This window comes from Lolium rigidum, chromosome 2 (genome assembly GCF_022539505.1).
Source record: "Lolium rigidum isolate FL_2022 chromosome 2, APGP_CSIRO_Lrig_0.1, whole genome shotgun sequence".
In the NCBI taxonomy this organism is placed as follows: Eukaryota; Viridiplantae; Streptophyta; class Magnoliopsida; order Poales; family Poaceae; genus Lolium; species Lolium rigidum.
In genome coordinates this window covers 54,364,428-54,370,168 of record NC_061509.1, presented here as the reverse complement: position 1 = coordinate 54,370,168, position 5,741 = coordinate 54,364,428, and positions in this window count along the sequence as shown.

Genomic DNA, 5,741 nt, shown 5'->3' with positions numbered 1-5,741 from the left:
AGAATCTTGGCTGGCTTCTCGATATAGGTCAGATCTGGTTGTAACTCGAGCTCAGCATGTGATACTGGCTCATCTGGGGTCTTTAAGCATTTTCTGAGTTGTGATACATGGAATACATTGTGAACTTGAGCTAGCCTTCCCGGTAGATCCAATTCAAATGCTAAACCTCGGTTCTGACTCAGTATCTTGAAAGGTCCTATATACCTAGGACTGAGTTTCCCTTTTACTCCAAACCTTTGGAGTCCTTTCATCGGGCTTACCTTAAGATAAACCATGTCTCCAACTTGTGGCTCCCAAGTCCTTCTCTTTTGGTCTGCATAGCTCTTCTGTCAACTTTGGGCTATCTTCAGTCTATCTCTTATGATGTCAATGATGTGTTGCTTTTCTTTGACATAATCTGGGTTGAACTCCTTGCTTGATCCAGCTTCGTACCAACATATCGGTGATCTACACTTTCTTCCATACAAAGCTTCGAATGGTGCCATCTTGATACTACTTTGATAGCTATTGTTGTATGAGAATTCTGCTAATGGTAAGTGTTCTTCCCATGATCCTCCGAAATCTAGGGCACAAGCCCTAAGCATGTCCTCTAGGATCTGGTTAGTTCTCTCGGTTTGTCCACCTGTCTGGGGATGATAGGCGGTACTATAGTCTAGCTTGGATCCTAAAGCTTCATGTAGTTGCTTCCAGAATGCTGATGTGAACACGGATCCTCGATCTGACACGATCTTCTTGGGCACTCCATGTTTACTCACGATCTCTTTGATGTAAAGATCGATGAGTTTCTCTCCTTTGTCTTGCTGATTTACCGCTAAGAAGTGTGCACTTTTCGTCAACCGGTCCACGATTACCCATATCATGTCCTTCTTTTTATTGGTCATGGGTAGCCCGGTGATGAAATCCATTCCTATCTCCTCCCATTCCATTCTGGAATGGGTAAAGGTTGTAACTTTCCTGCCGGACTCTGGTGTTCGGCCTTCACTCTTTGGCATGTATGGCATTCCGCCACATACTGTGCTATTTCTCTCTTCATGTTGTTCCACCAGAATAGCTCCTTTAGATCCATGTACATCTTCGTACTTCCCGGATGGATGGAGTATGGTGTTTGATGGGCTTCCCGGAGTATTACTTCCTTTATCTCAGCAATATCCGGAACACAAATCCTCTTCTGGAACCATAATGATCCCATCTCTCCACGGTGAAATTCTGATGGTCTTCCTTCGTCAATCCTCCTCATCTCTTCTACGATGAATGGATCATCTAGTTGGCCCATGATTATTTCATTCTTGAGGTTGACATTCATCTCATCAGCTACTTGTACAGCGGATAATCCTTCGTGAGCTTCTTTCTCCCAAAGTTGGATTTGGGCTTGACTTATTTCCTTCTTCAACTCTGGTGAAATTTCTGGTTCTATTCCGCCAAGCATTTTCCTCGCTCAAGGCATCTCGCTACAACATTAGCCTTTCCTCGGAGTATAGTTGATGGTCGATCATAGTCCTTGATCAGCTCAAGCCATCTTTTCGCCTCATATTGAGTTCCTTTTGAGTGAAGAAGTACTTGAGACTCTTATGATCAGTATAGAGCTCACACTTGGCTCCATAGAGAAAATGTCTCCAAGTCTTAAGTGCAAAAACAACTGCTGCTAGTTCTAAATCATGAGTTGGATAATTTACTTCATGAGGTCTGAGTTGCCTTGATCCATAAGATATTACTTTCCGATCTTGCATTAGTACACATCCCAATCCATGTTTGGATGCATCGCAGTACACGGTGTAATCCTTGCCATCTTCCGGAACTGCTAACACCGGTGCTGTGGTGAGTTTTTCTTTCAGAGTTTGAAAACTTTTCTCACACTCATCAGACCACACGAAAGGTGTGTTCTTTCTTAGCAACTTGTTCATTGGTACTGCTATCTTGGAGAATCCTTCAATGAATCTCCGATAGTATCCTGCCATTCCCAAGAATCCTCGGATTTCCTTAACATTCTTGGGTGCTTCCCAGTCCAAAACTGAGGCTACTTTGCTTGGGTTTACTGCTATCCCATCCTTGCTAATGACATGACCAAGAAATTCTACTTGATCAAGCCAAAACTCACACTTACTGAACTTGGCGTACAGTTGGTGTTCCCTTAGTGTTTGCAATACTATCCTAAGGTGTTCAGCATGTTCAGCTTTGTCCTTGGAATATATCAAGATATCATCGATGAATACGATGACAAACTTGTCGAGACATGGCATGAAGATCTTATTCATGAGATTCATGAATATTGCTGGGGCATTGGTTAGTCCAAAAGGTACTACGAGATACTCATGATGTCCGTATCTCGAGACAAAGGCTGTTTTCGAAACGTCTTCCTTCTTGATCTTTATCTGGTGATAACCGGATCTTAGATCAATCTTGGAAAAGACTCCCGCGCCTCTAACTTGATCAAAAAGATCTTGGATTCTAGGAAGTGGGTACTTGTTCTTGATTGTAACATTGTTCAAATTCCTGTAGTCTCCGCACATCCGTCGACCTCCATCTCTTTTATCCACAAATATCACAGGTGATCCCCATGGTGAGATACTCTCCTGTATGAATCCTTTTCGTTCTAGGTCATCCAATTGTTCCTTGAGTTCCTTCAACTCTTTAGGCCCCATCTTGTATGGTGCTTTAGCAATCGGAGTCGTTCCTGGAATTAGGTCGATAGTAAATTCTATCTCCCTATCTCGGTGGCATTCCGTGTAATTCCTTAGGGAATACATCTTGGAATTCATTGACTACTGGAATATCTTCTAACTTCACCTCCTTCATGCCGTTCTTAACTTTAACTCCACTTCAATCTGAGTATGCTTATCTCCTTGATAAATGATTCTATCTCCACCCGGGCTTTTCAAGGATACTGTTTTGTGGGTACAATCTATAAGTGCGCCATTTTCCTCTAACCAATTCATACCAAGAATGACATCAATGTCCTTCATCGGTAAAATGAACAGGTCTGCGTCAAACGCACACTTATTGATCATAATGACTTGTCCAGGTTTAGTATGGGTTACTAATATCGTTCCCCCCGCAGAAAGTATGGTGATTGGTTTATCTAGTTTATTGCATCTAATCCCATGTTTGATGATGAATTGCTGGGAAATGAAGGATGTAGTTGCACCAGTATCAAAAAGTACTTTGCCAGGATGAGTGAGTATCTGGAGCGTACCTATCACCGCCTGGTCAGAGTTGACCACCTCCTCCAGACTGGTACAGTTCAGCTTGCCGAAGGGCTTCTTATTCTTCCAGCTCCCTCCGGTGTTTCCTCGATTTCCTCCTCCTCCAGATTGACCTCCTCCGGAATTCCTCTTGGGACAGTCTTTCAGCATATGTCCCTCCTGGCGACAACCAAAGCATATTATCTTGGGCTTCCTGCAATCCTTCGAGGTATGACCTCGGAATCCACAAACGCGACAGACCATCTGGTTTGCAGTCTGAAACGCTTGGTTTCTCCTACTACCGTAGTAGTTGCTGTTGTTGTTGCTGTTGTTGTTGTTGTATCTGGGTTTAAAGCTCAAACTCATGTTTGGCTTGTTGTTGAAATACCTCTTAGGCTCATATTTGGCCTTCTTCCGCTTCTCTTCCTGCAGTTGCTTGAAGTCATCTTCCAGGGTGATGGCTGCATCCACCAATTCCTGGAACTCTGTTGCTCTCATCATTCTGAGTTGTACCTTAAACTGGGGACTTAATCCCCGCAAGAACCTCTTCTTCTTTTTATCCTCAGTATTGACCTCCTCAACGGCATACCGAGACAGCTTCGAGAACTCTCTGACATAAGTCAGAATAGCATTGTCTTTCTGCTCAAGACTCTCAAATTCTCGACGCTTTAACTCCACAATGCTTTCAGGGACATTGGACTCCCTGAACTTCCTCTTGAACTCTTCCCAGGTAAATACCTTCTCTGCCGGATACACGGCTACTATATTGTCCCACCATGATGCGGCAGGTCCACACGAGCAAGTGCGTAGCATAACGGACCTTCTCCAGATCGTTGCAACCAACAGTATTGAGCTTTCGCTCGGTGTCCATAAGCCAGTCTTCCGCGTCCATTGGCTCGGGCGCGTAAGCAAAAGATATTGGCTTTGTGTTCTGGAAGTCTGCCAAAGTGACTCCCTGATTCTCATGCCTCTCAACTCTGTTCTGTTGCATCAGCTCTTGGAAGAATCTATTTTGCTGCTCCAGCGTCACACGCTGTCTTTCATCTATCATCTGCATGTACTGGACAAAGTTCTGCTGCGTCATGGGTGGTGGTGGTGGTGGAAACTGAGTTCTGGCTGCTTCATCAGCTTCAGCCTCTTCGTCCGGCCTCGCGCTCGATGCGCCGCTCTTCACTCTCCTCACTCGGCGTTCCCGACATATCCCCCTAGTTCTCGCAACACAAAGCGGTACTCATAGTTACTCCATGCGCAAGTTTTCCGAGCTCAACTTTGTGCACAGTAACTAGTCACGCAATGGAAATCAAGAAGCAAATGCAAATCATACAAAACATATACCCTGTATATACATACATAAGTGGTCTTATTACAATACTCAGTAGCGATGTGAGTATGCAAACTCACTTATTAAAGTATATGTACAAATTTATACAAATATTACAAACTATAATACACATGGTACTGGTGTATTATAGCCTCGCCTCCCTTGGTGGACTCTAGTCGTGCTTCACTCCCGGTACATCCCAGGCTTCCATCCTGGCCGAACGTGTCGTCCTCCCGATAGACCCCGGAACATAAGGTCTCCCCGTTGGCTTGTAATCCGAATCCGATGATGATCCTAAGGAGAAATCAGTGTTCACAACCGATCATTGAGTGCATCATAGTCCACCCATCGGGTGTACTCTCCTGTAGCCACACCATAAGGGTTACCAAAGCTCATACCCGACTCAACTTGTGTCGGATATCCTCCATCCACTCCTTCATTACTAGGATAGCTCTGGTTCTGGGTTGTTGCGTCATCATTCATCTCCCCATCATAATACTCAGTAGTACTATGGGTTCCAGTATCACATCCCCAACGCCAACCCCTGGAATTCTCGATAGGAGTCTCGGAACGCTGCATGTTTCCGGATTCCTCTCCGCCCTCGTATCCCCCATAGGAACTACCCGAGTAGTTCCCAGTGTAGCAGGTGTAGTTTCACGTGCAAGTGGATCAATATCGATGTAGTCACCAGCCTGAATAAACCGGTGTCTCGCAGCACATTCTCCATAGGTTCTTTCCCCCTACTGTCCTCCTTGGGTTCAGTGAATTCTTCTAGCATTGTATCAATTGCTCCCGTCAAATGACGGTTCAACTGAAATAACAATGATAGCAAGTTACGGCTATTGTCCATGTATTTTGCAGCTTCGGCTGGTTTACGTCTGGCGTATTTAAAATGGTCCAGCATGAGGTCTTCCTCTTCCTCCAGTGTGAGGAATGTGGGTGAATTCGGAACCCATAAGCTCTTTCGTCTTATGTTCCCGGATATCCGTTATGGCTCTCATAACAGCCTATATGATAGGCTGTGTTGATGGTTCGGGCTTCTCCGCCGGCATAACTACGCTCATTCCCAAAGATTCGGGAAGTCGTAGCCCTACTCTACACTTTGCCAATACTGGTCCATCATAGAACCAGTATTTCGTCGCTTGGATTTGGGGATCGCACCCCAATTCAAGTAACATGGCACGTAGGATGTCTGCAAGTCCTCCGTCGTATTCACTCAAGTTTGAAGTCTTCACTTTCAC